This window comes from Arvicola amphibius, chromosome 4 (assembly GCF_903992535.2).
Source record: "Arvicola amphibius chromosome 4, mArvAmp1.2, whole genome shotgun sequence".
Classification (NCBI taxonomy): Eukaryota; Metazoa; Chordata; class Mammalia; order Rodentia; family Cricetidae; genus Arvicola; species Arvicola amphibius.
The window spans coordinates 137,933,156-137,945,786 of NC_052050.1; positions in this window are offsets into that span (position 1 = coordinate 137,933,156).

The window sequence follows — 12,631 nt, forward strand, 5'->3', positions numbered from 1 at the left end:
GGTCATTTCTTGGGGGGGGGGAGAACGGCTTCTGGAAATCCAGTTTCTGTGATTGTGGGAAGCTGCTTTTTGGGGGGACAGATTGAAATAAACGTATGGAACACGACAGCTAGGAGCAGGCAATATGAACAAGGAGCATTTTACATTACTGGCATTTCATTTTGGTACCTTCCAGTACAGCAAAAGAAGACACAGCATCGCCATCAGATTTGCAGAAACCCATCTTCCTTTTACATAGCTTTACAAGAGCCATCTCGTTTCATGGCTACATGTCAGAGGAAACACAGACTTAGGGAAGGGGTCGGGAAATTAGAGAGTTCACTTTCGAAACAGTGGAACCAAGGGCCAAGAGACTTCACAGTCGTCTCCTTCACCTCAGCCTGGCTGTGGAAAGAGGAGCAGCCAAGAAAACAAAATATTCATCCCTAGGCCTATAAGGCACAGTGGCGGGCTCTTCCTTTGTGTGTTAAGCCATACGGTAAATTGATTGGCTGATTTCCATGTGTTTCATACTCCCATTGGTTGGTCACGCAACGTATACTTACACGCACAGAATACTTGGTAAGTTTGGTTTTTGTTTTGTTTTCTCCTGTGCCTATCTTGGATTTAATAAGATAGCCCCTGTTAGAGGCAGCAGCAGACCTGTGTTGGGAGAAAACGGCCAAGTGGATTGTCCTCCAGGTAATGCTTTGCTTGCCTCTCATGAGAAGATGTTTTAAAACATTAAGTGACTAGCATTTGTCAAACACCCATGAGGGGATGCTAGTTCTTAGCAAAGTGTTACCATCCATCCGGGTTAAAAGATTTACACCGTAAGCTTAAAACCATCTCAATGCCAAGCAATTTGACATTACTAGAAAATAGTTTACAGAAAAGCCACTGGGGAAAACAGGTGGGAAAGAAATTCTCAGAATGAAGCATTTGGCGTGGTACCAGACTGGGTACACACCATGAGCTTACGATATATCCTTGTCTCTATGACAGTTTGAGCTTGGTTTAGAGCTACTGGTTACCTGTCATCATATAAGTTGGACGGATGGTGGTATCCCCTTTAATCACTTCCTGCCTATAGAGTGCTATTCTCTTTCCAGGCCTGGTCACAGCCCTCTTATACCTACAAGTGAGTCTGGGGCACCATAGGCAGCTGTGCATGTCTAGATCATACTTGTCCCAGGCTCTGTGGTGGCACATGCCTTTAATCCCAGCACTCGGGGGGCAGAGGCAGGCGGATCTCTGTGATTTTGAGGCTAGCCTGGTCTACAAGAGCTAGTTCCAGGACAGGCTCCAAAGCCACAGAGAAACTCTGTCTCGAAAAACCAAGAGAGAGAGAGAGAGAGAGAGAGAGAGAGAGAGGCGTTCTCTTTAGGGAGAACCCAGAAGCAAGCCCAAAAGCTGACCTTCTAACCCCAAAGGTCAAGAAAAAGGCAAACAAATCAAAATTATTTACCAGCAAGACGACTGCATTTTTGATTAATAAATAGTTGCTCATGCCTGAAGATGGTAGTGATTCCTATAGGGCAGGTGGATCTCAACTAGGGAAATTTTCCAATAATCACATTAGAATCAATGAAAATATTGTATGGTGTGACTACGGGAAGTCATATTCTGGTCTTTTTGGAAAGAGCAGGCAGTGTGGTTTGTAGAAGGAGGACTGTCCCCCTGTGGATGATACCACTTCAGTAAATAGCCACCCATGGGGAGGGGGGTGATTTCCAGGTACCCGGATAACTGAAAACGTTTACTTATGTATCTGAGGTTCTCAAAGAAGAAGTCCTCTTTGGAAGGGCATGGTCCCTGGCACTCCACAAACAAAAAGGCTTCCTTTTGAAGGCACTTCATACATCGGAAAACAAATGAGATAGGCTCTCCGCTCGGTAGTGCAGGCTACCCTCGGTTTTGTGGTCCTCCTGCCTCATCTTCCGGAGAACTGCGGTTACAGGTGTGTATACTGTGTCTGGTGGACCGTTGGTTCCCTAAAGAACGAGGGTAGTGAGGGCCTGCCCGCTGAAACCATCGCTTAGGGGCCACTGCTGCTTGTAAAGTAAGAGGACCAGACTTTCCCTCGAGGCGATTCTGGCTAAGGAGGATGCGTAGGCACCAAGCTCACCCATTATCAGCAAGGTGGACCAGGGACAGAAACAGCCGAATGTTTCAGTCCTTTCCATGCCCGCAATGGTTAGCACATGGCACCGAAAGATGCCTGTTTGGCATAGCGCTTTTTCTGAGTTCAGAGACGCTTGAAAAGCAATGCAGCTCCCGTGTCTTAAGGGAAGCAGAAGAAGCCTCTGTTTGGAAGACTGTTTTGTCTCCAGAGAAGAACCTAAGTAAGAGAACCTGAACAACAAACCTCCGTGAGCCAACCTTTGCCTTCCTTGGCACGGCTTCCAGGACTCACGGCTTGGCTTTTGCGTGGTTTTTATGACGTCACAATTGCCTTTGTTCATTCTAGGACATAGCATTTGGGCTTTGTCACTTCTTCCCGAGTTCCATTTTCCTCCGGGGTTTTCCAAGTACCAGTATGCGTTCTCCCGATAAACTTTCCGGTGTCAGTGAAATTTGAAAGGTCAGTCAGGGACCCTAAAAAGGTGGAGGGAAAGTCTCAGCTCCCTCAAAACCACCCTGGATTCAGTCCAGCATTCTATTTGAATAAACAGTCTCTCAAATGAAAGGGTGTAAACCTTGGGTGAATTGTAACTACTGTAAAAAGACTAGTGGGCAGGAGTGCGCATGCGCCTGGCTCTCGTTTCTACCGCTTCCTGTGTGCTTCACTCCAATGTCCCGCTCTACCTCCCATCTCCCAGAAGTAGCCGCACACTGAATCGCAGATGAGCGTTCACTACTGTGACTGGTCTTTGACAAGGGCTACCGATCTGAACCCAGGTCTAGGTCGTAACCTTGCGCAGCAAGCTCTTTGCCACTGAGCCGTCTCCCTGTCCGGGAACAGTGTTTCTGTGTGTTTGTTTTCCTGACAAAAAGCTGTACTCCCCGTCGTCAGCCATCACAGAGAGATGCTTCAAGTAGCCTCCAGACAGAGATTTTTGTCATCAGATCCCAAATTATGTTGTTTATCATAGTCAAAGAAATGTTTTAAATAGTCCTTGCTTCCCACAAGTGGGTGTGTCTGTGCTTTTATCTTGATTTCCACCCTTAAAACTTGGTGAGTCACTGGTTGGCTGTGGATCTGTAGGCCGATGGATCCTTTCCATAACACCCATGAATGATACTTACTGTGGATGGGATGACTATGAACACTGAGCTAAATCGGCCTTGCACTTTATGTGAATGTGTGTTTGTTTATATGTTCATATATGTATGCAGGGTGGTACACATGCATGAGTTTGGTGAGTGTGTGGGGGTCAACGTTGAGTGTCGTCCTCAATTATTCTTTACATTTTTGAGATGGGGTCTCTCATGCCACCAGGAGCTATCAGACTGGCGAGTGACTCCCTAGGAACCCCACCCGTCTCTTGCTCTCCACTGCGGGTTTTAGGCCCACACTACCGCATCCAGTTTTTTATATGTGGTTGCTAGGAATCAGACTTAGGTGCTAACGCTCGAATGGAAAGCACGTTACTGAGAGCCATCTCCCCTGCCACTCAAAATTATGTCTTTGTAAGATACTAAGAAAACCGTGTGGCTTATGGCTTATGGGTGATAGGATCAGAGCAAAGGTCATGGAGAGTCTTGACCATCTTGGGATGGAGGTTGAGAATAGCTAAGTGCCAGAGTGCTTACCTAGCATGTTCCTTGGCTTGATCCCCAGGAGCACACACAGGTATATACGGGCACTCATGAACACACATGTGTGAAAGCACACATACGCATGTACACATGTAAATAGACAGGCATGTACGTACACATATAAACACGCATACACACACACACGTACACACACACACACACAATGTCAGCAGTCCTTTACTTGGCCAATTTACTTGACCAATGTCCATTCCCAAAATGGGCTTGCAGAAGTAGGCTAAGCAATAATCTTTCCAGCTCCAGAAAAATGGAGTGCAAACCATTTTGTGTGTGTGTGTGTGTTTGTGTGTGTGTGTGTGTGTTTATTGCCTGGGGAAGAGATTAGCAGCCCTAAATCTCTAGAGTAGCTGAGATAACACAGGGTTTGATGCGGCTCAATTTGAACCTTCACAACACCAATTAGGCTGCCCCATCTCCCCTTGTCCTTGAGTAAATGAGTTTACCTCCATGATCTTCCACAGAAAAACTGAAGTCGCAATAGTACCTGATCGAGGGAGGTGAGGTTGGGACTGGATGAAATAATGTTGAAAACGGGTCATGAGTTTCTGGTCCTGAAGGTGCTTGCTAAATATTTTACGTAGTTTCCTTCCAGGGAAGAGTGTCAATTGGAGTCCCTTTTTGGTAAGTAGACGTTATACTCATTTTTACCTCCTGCTAGGGGATTTTTCTTGTTGCAGAAATCAGAAAGTCAAGCATCTTTTATGTTAAACTTCTTGTCCCAGAAAGAATCTAGGGAAGACATCTTTGCTCATCCATGGTTCCAGACATTTCAATCCATCACCATGGTGATGGGTGGAAGAGTAGAACTGCTCACATCATGGTAGACAGGAAGTTTAGCAGAACCATAACAGGAAGGGGTCAGACAGTGGTTCTTAACCTTGTTAATGCTATGACCTTTTTATATAGTTCCTCATGTTGTGGTGACCCCCAACCGTAAAGTTATTTCATTGCTACTGCATAGTTGTACTTTTACTACTGTTATGAATAGTAATGTAAATATTTTTTGAGGTAGAGGATTGTCAGGGGGCGGGTCACAACCCGCAGGTTGAAAACGAGAAGACACAGCCCCTAAAGATACTGCCTCAGGGGCCCACTTACTCCACGTGGCCCCACGTTTCACAATTCTGTCACCTATCAATGATCTTCTCAAGTTCAGAATCCATCAGTGGGTTAAACCATGCACAGGTCAGAGTCCTCATGATCCCAATCATCACTGGGCACACCACAGGCACAACCAGAGATGCTGCTTTACTGATCTGGGTGTGCCTCGGTCTAACCCAGTCAACAACGGACAGCTTCCACGTGGCTTTCTTCAGCTCTCTTTCAGCTAGGTAGCTGTTTCAGCAAGTTCACATATGTGATATTTTCAAGGCAGCAGTGAGACCATGGGTCACCCCTTTTTTTTCCTTCTTCTATCTCCTGACGTTTTCGGGAACAAAGTCAGCGGCTTTGATCCTGGCGTTTAGATTCTGTTTTCTTTACCCCCGTATTGCACCTGTTGCATTAAGGTCCTGATCTGGGTCTGTGTTGCTGCATCCCTCACTTTTCTGACCTCTACAGACCTGGCAGCTCCCTAGTAGTAGCTCTTGAGGGATCCTGTCTCGAGAGCTCACTTCAGCCTTCCCGCCACTTCTGCAAATAAGTCTTTTTGTGTTTTGGAAGACACTCACAGTGGATTCTGTTTTAAGCACCAAATTAACTTAAATGTGAAGGAATCCTGTGCCTCTGTGTGTGTTGGGGGGATTAAAATAAGGTAAAGGAAGATAAAGAGTAAGAGGTAGATAAAAAGAAGCCCACCTGTAAACAAATAATTAATATACATATATAAGGGATATTGGTCCAGATAGAACTTGAAAACTCAAGAAAGAATGAATAAAAACCTGCATAACCTTGACCTCCAGATACCTACTAGATTGTGCGTGCATAGCGGAAGGATTGAGTGTGTGTTGGGGGGAAGCTTTTCCATGATCTAAATTTCTTCCTCCGGCCTCTTTCTTTGCCAAGGAAGTACATGAAACGGCCTCTCAGAATTATGCCATTTATGGCTTGCAAAACAGTTTGATAGCAAATGATTATTTTGGTTTCTGTCTTGAGTAGCCTGGAGATTTATGCTCTGTAAGCTGCAAGGCATGGGGAAGTCATTAGCTGGTAGTGCTCTCCCACCTGAGGCTTGGTGATTAAAGCCATTCTCTCCCCCGGGGCTACGTTCCTATTTCAGAGACTGATCTGTCACAAGCATATGGGGGATTAAGAATTACAGAAGCACTCTGGGCTATTAAGCCTAACACACTGTTCTGATGATGTTTGCCTTCAGCGGTGACTTGGAATAATCCTGGATATGAGAGCCCTTAAGAAAACTCTCTCGTTAGCACATTTATGCACATGTGTCCAGAGGTAACGACTCTTAGCGAAATGTCAGCACACTTAACTGGTCTCTGACTGGCACTGGTGTCTCTGCAGAAGAGTACACAAAGGAAGCGACCACTTCCCTAGTCTTGTATCTAGGTGGCCAGCCGGGACCATCCGCCTTCTCTTCACATGACACTGACAACAGCTTCAGGACAGTTTTGATCTGGCTGGCCTTATCAACAGCCGTGGAGGAAGGAAGAAGAGGCTGCAGATGCCTGACCACAGCTGAGATCTTTTTGGAAGAGGTTTCAACTCTCACCATTTAGAATACGATTACTCTGAGCCCAGGCAGTAGAGGAGGCTTAGAGTAAGGTGATAAAATTAAATGGGCTCACTGATGTGGTAAACTCAAAGCAGTCACAAAGTCTGTAGCTCCTCCCACCAGGATCCTGTTTCCTCGCCCTTTGAAACTGGGCTGCCCTTGAGATCAGCAAAACATTGGAGGGGTGACGGTGTATGACTTCTAAGCCTAGGCCACGTGACACCTTGCAACTTCTGTCTTCATCCCCATGGAATCGTGGTACTGCTGCGTGAAGACCAGGATAGACCTCATGACACTGTGTAGAATACAGATGAGCAAAAAAAAAAAAAAGAATACAGATGAGCAAAAAAAAAGAATACAGATGAGCAATCCTCGCTGGCATCTTTCAGACCAGCAGCCCCTGTGCCATCAGGTAGTGCTGTGGGACAATGGTCTGTACCCTGTCACTTGTATTTTAAATAAACACTGATTGGCCAGTAGCCAGGCAGGAAGTATAGGTGGGGCAACCATGCAGGTAGTAGAGGTGAGGCAATGAGAATTGGGGAAGAGGAGAGTCAGTCTGCAGTAGCCACCCAGACACAGAAGAAGCCAGACACAGTACAAGCAAGATGTGACTGCCTCGCCGAAAAAGGTACCAAGTCACGTGGCTAACACAGACAAGAAGTATGGGCTAATATAAGTTATAAGAGTTAATAAGAAGCCTAAGATACTAGGCCAATCAGTTTATAACTAGTGTAGACCTCTGTGTGATTTCTTTGGGACTGCGGGAACTGGGCAGGACAGAAAACTCTGTCAGCAAGGCAGTGTCAGTGAAAGTCACCTGTCCTCTTGATCCTAGCCCAACTTACTGACCCAAAGATCTGTGAGCACACAAACTAATGTATTTGAAGTACTAGACATTAGAGTGTCTCATACAGAGCAACAGATGACTGACAGGAACAAACCTGATCACATTTCGCAGAAAAGAGAAATGTAGGTTTTTTTTAAAAAAAATCTGCACGCGTGCGTGTGTGTTTGTGTGTGTGTTCCATATGTGTGGGTGGTAACAGAGGCCAGAAGAGTTAGAATTAGAGCTACAGGCAGTTGTGAGCTGCCCGACGATGTGGGTACAGAATACAAACTTGGGCCCCTCTAGAAGAGCAGCAAGGACTTTTCAGTCATTGAGCCATCTGCGCCTGTGCCCTGGTGGTGGGACTGAACACGGAGCCACATCAAGTTCTAATGTGATTGATTCTAAGTTGTCAAATTTTATCTTATAGTGATTTTGTGTGTGTGTGTGTGTGTGTGTGTGTGTGTGTGACTTTGGACCAATAGGGTCATCTTCATCTTCTTAGATAGTACCTTAGGACATGGTGGATTTCTAAAAAAATTCCTTCTGTGATAGGCAGTGGTGGCAGCTCATGCCTTCAATCCCAGCACTTGGGAGGCAGAGGCAAGAGGATCTCTGTAAGCTTGAGACTAGCCTGGTTTACTGAGCAAGTTCCAGGAGAGCCAAAGCTGTTAGACAGAAAAACCTTGTCTCCAACAAAACAGAAAACTGGGACAAAAGCAACAACAAAACAAAAACAAAAAAATCACCATAAGAGTATTAGATTTCATGGGCGTGGACATGCCAGTTTCCCTGACCATTCAAGTATCACACTGTATCCTATAAATACAATTAGTCCCCAAATAATAAACATTTAATAACACAGCTAATGTTGGCTAAAATGGAATGGCATGTTGGACATGAGCTTATGATCAAATTCTCAGGAATTTTTCAGGGTAGCTGTCAAATATTTCGATAACTGAAAATTTACATAGAATATAGTTTTGTCCCTGTAATATAGTTCAGTGATAAAGTTCCTGCCTAGCATTCCAAAACTTTGAAAAATATATTGCAAAGGTGATATATACTACACTTCCTAATGATACTTTTCATGTTATGTGTCTGTTCTCAGGGTTGCTTGTATCTATTACTGTCCTCAAGTACACTTGGCCTGCTGCCTGGTGTGCTCCTGTGTTAAACCCGTCTTCGCATTGTGAGACTGGAACCATGACGAAACACACGTGAGAGAGAGTCAGAACAAGAAGGAGGGGTTGCCTTGCTCTCAGAGATTTCAGTCTGTGGTAGCCTAGCATTGTGATGCACACACCACGGTGGCGTTTACCTCACGGCAGTCAGGAAACACAGAATACAGAAAGGGGTCCGGGGTAAAGATATACCCCACAGGACATGGCCCCCAGCAGCTCCCTTCCTCTAACTAGACCTCAGGGCCTACATTTCAGCACCTCCCAATGATGCCATCATATTCTGAATCCATCAAGGGACCATTCCTTTGATTAGACCAGAACTCTTGGGGTCTAATTGTCTCTGGAAATGATCTCATCTAGAAACGTGTCTGTGAGGATCCCCCAGGCATCCTTTCTAGGCAGTCAAATGAATGATCAACTTTAGCTGTCACAGTGACATCGCGCTGCTAATTTGAAATCAGCCCCACCAGGAAAACTTAAACTGCAACCAATAACATCTTAAAACTTGCAATTTTTGTCTCGTTTTGGTTTGGTTTTTACCCTCAAAGAGCACTTGCTAATAATTAAATCACACAAGTTTGGTTGTTGATTTTGATTCGTCTTGTATTATCAAACCCGATTACTGTGGGCTCATTGGCCCAACATCATCAGGGTTAAGGTGTCTGCAGTCTGTAGTCTTTTCTCTCAAGATTTTAAATGGACCCTGCAGTTCATAATGCCGCTTTCACGTTCTAAGCAGCAAGGAGAAAGGACAGCACAAAGGGGAAAGAGTGGTACCCGTGTCTGTAAAACAAATGTTTCCAAGAAGCCCCCACAGAGCTTCTGAAAGCCAAGGAGAGGTAAGAGATGTAATTTTTGAAACTGCACACACAGTACCTATTCCAATGAAGTTTCAGTTAAATAAGTGAAGACAAGTGTCAATCAGCATCAGCCAGTGTGGTGTGTGTACAGCTCTTCCCCCACAATTGTACAGTTCTTTCACACATAGGTGTACGCTAGCTTATTTTCATACTAATAACAGTTCTGAAAAGAAGAGATGCTACTGTAGGTGGGGTTTTTCTTCTGGAACACTCATCAGCTCTGTGCCCATCAGCTCTGGACCGCTCATCAGCTCTGTGCCCATCAGCTCTGGACCGCTCATCAGCTCTGTGCCATCAGCTCTGCCCTGCCAGCTGCTCCCAAATAACCATAAAGAGACTTAATATTAATTATGAAATATTAAGCTATAACTTAGGCTTGTTTTAAGCTAGCTCTTATAACTTAAATTAACCCCTTTCTATTCGTCTATGTGCCACCCTGAGGCTTGTTTATCTCACCTATGAACTTCCCATGCTGCTGCTTCTGCGTCTGACTAGCAACTCCTCAGTTTCGGCCCTTTTTCCCAGCGTTCTCTCTGCCCCCAAAATCCTGCCTAGCTACTGGCTGTTTAGCTTTTCTTATATTAAACCAATCACACTGGCATATATTCACACAGTGTAAAGGGATTTTCCACATGTTACTCTCATCCATTCTACAACAGGAGAAACTGAGGGTTGGAGAGATTCTAGAGAATAGAGACGTGGCTTACTGCTAATGAAAACACGTCTTCCTTCTCCCAAGTCCCCAAACACTCTGCCTTTTATCACATTACATCTCTACCATGAAGAGTTTTGTAACGAGCAAGAAGAATTTATAATGAGCAAATCTGACAAAAAAATAGAAGGATGCAATACTTTGCAAAAAAAATTGCAAAGTACTAAAAATGATGAGGGAGCTGAACACAAGTCTAGGGGAGACATGCTGGTACCTTACTCTGCTCCTGCCTCAGACACTCTGTATTTATAACCTACGTTCGCTTCCTCTGGTAGAATCGAAACCGTGGTTCCATAGACAGGGGAGTTCACATTTACTTCCTGGAATGTGTTCTAGGTAATTCATGCTAATTACCTTGGTCTTATGTCAGTGTTAGTCCCAGCAAGTTCTGATTGGTCTGTGAGTTAGATGGGGCCCATTTCATGGTCACCTGAGCTTGTAAACATCCCTGATTGAGCACTGTCCATTTTCCTCCACAAAAACACCAGAGGGGCCTGGTGCTGGTGGCAGTCGTGGTGGTAGTGACACGTGCCTTTAATCCCAGCAGTTGGAGACAGAGGCAGGTGAATCTCTGTGAGTTCAAGGCCAGCCTTGTCTACAGAGAGAGTTCCAGGACAGCTAGGGCAACACAGAGAAATCCTGTCTCAAAAAACACAAAACAAAACAAAAGACAAGCAAGCAAACAAACAAACCACCGGAAGGAATCAGGAATAGCTTTTCTTTTCTTTGTGAATGATTTTCTCTATTATGGAGCAATCTTTTTAAAAGTTTTCTTTAAACTGGTAAAGCTGTGTTACAACCCCCTTAGTCTAAAAACACATTCTTTTCCTATCAAACTGTATCACCTCTCAAATTAAACATAAAGAACAAGTTATTACTTATAATAGTCAATCGAGTGCACATTGCACATGCATATTTCTGTTCCCTGTGAATGGATTCCAGGGTCTTCCATTTTTCCTGCAAATCAAAGGTTGGAGAAAACATGTACCATGCAGTCATATCAGAGCCTCATCTCAGACAAAATGCCTTCAGGAAAAGAAATCTTAGAAAAGTAGGATATATATTCCATAAAGATAAAAGAGTCATCCACCAGAAAGACATAATGAGTCTAAAGTTACATACATTTAGTAACCCAGACTCCGTCTTACTGATATCAAGGAAGTAAGTTTCTCTCTCTCTCTCTCTCTCTCTCTCTCTCTCTCTCTCTCTCTCTCTCTCTCTCTCTCTCTCCCTCTCCCTCTCCCTCTCCCTCTCCCTCTCCCTCTCCCTCTCCCTCTCCCTCTCCCTCTCTCTCTCTTTCTCTTTCTCTCTTGACAAAGTTCCTCTGTATAACAGCGCTGGCTGTCCTGAACTCACTCTGTAGACCAACTGGCCTCAAACTCACAGAGTTTGCCTCTGCCTCTGCCTCCCAAGTGCTGTGCATTCTTTTTTTAACACTTACTTTTTATTTGTGTTGTGTGGAGGTAAGGGGAGTACTTGTGGAGGTTAGAGAACAACTTTTGGGAGTTGGTTTTTCCTTCCAATATGTAGGTTCTAGGGATTACCATACTTGGTAGCAAGCACTTATATCTGCTGAGCCATCTTGATAACCCTATTCTCTCTCTCTCTTTTTTTTTTCCAAGATAGGTTTTTTTTTTTTTGGTACAGCCTTGGCTATCCTGGAACTTACTCTGTAGACCAGGCTGGCCTTGAACTCAAGGAGTGTATTCTCTTTTTAAAGAAACACATTTTAAAACCCATCATTAGACAAATCAGTGAGACAATATTGCTTGCACTATATTGTCAAGGCTATGAAGAAACAGGCATCCATGGTTGCAAAATACATTGATATACCCTTTTTAAAGAACTATTTGGCCACCAACATTTAAAATGTGCATCACTTTTGGTTTTGAAACTCAACTTCTGAGAGTTTGTCCTCCTCATACACGAGAGAATCAGAGAAAAATCATGAGCATCTTAGTAGATGCAGGAAAGGCATTTGGAGAAGTTTAACAACTGCTTTAAAGCAGAGTTCATAATGAAGTAAGAACAGTACTATCTAGTCTTGCATGGCCGGATATCTCCAGAACACTGTGGCTCAGAACCATAACCGCATGTCCCCCTCACACTGTCTGATGAGGGATTTAAGAGCACAGAAGGCTGGCAGCCCTTACTCTAGATCACCCAAAATTCTGGTCAGTACTTTGGCTGGGTTGCAGTGACATCGAGACTTGAGCAGGCGGATCTGTGATGCAGGAGTAGGAGTTTCACTAGTTAGCACTGGAAGTTGGCAGCTGGAAGCGACCTTTTATCTTCATCACAGCTGTTTGATCCCCTCAGACACAGTGGTGGGCTTCCCCCAAGGTGAATGATCGGCTAGAGACTCTCCAGAAAGAATACGGGAAACTGAAATGTCTTTGATGTCATAATTCTGCCCGTCACACCTCATTTCTGCCACATCCGTTTGAACACACCATTCGGCCATGATTCAGTGAAGGAGAAACATTATGCAAAGACGAGAATACCAGGAAGAAAAAATTCTTTAAGATCATCTTAGTTGTGTTATCTATGAATGGGGATTGTTTTGATAGTATGTGTGTTTACAAAGATCCTACGACAAACACTGTACTTCATAGT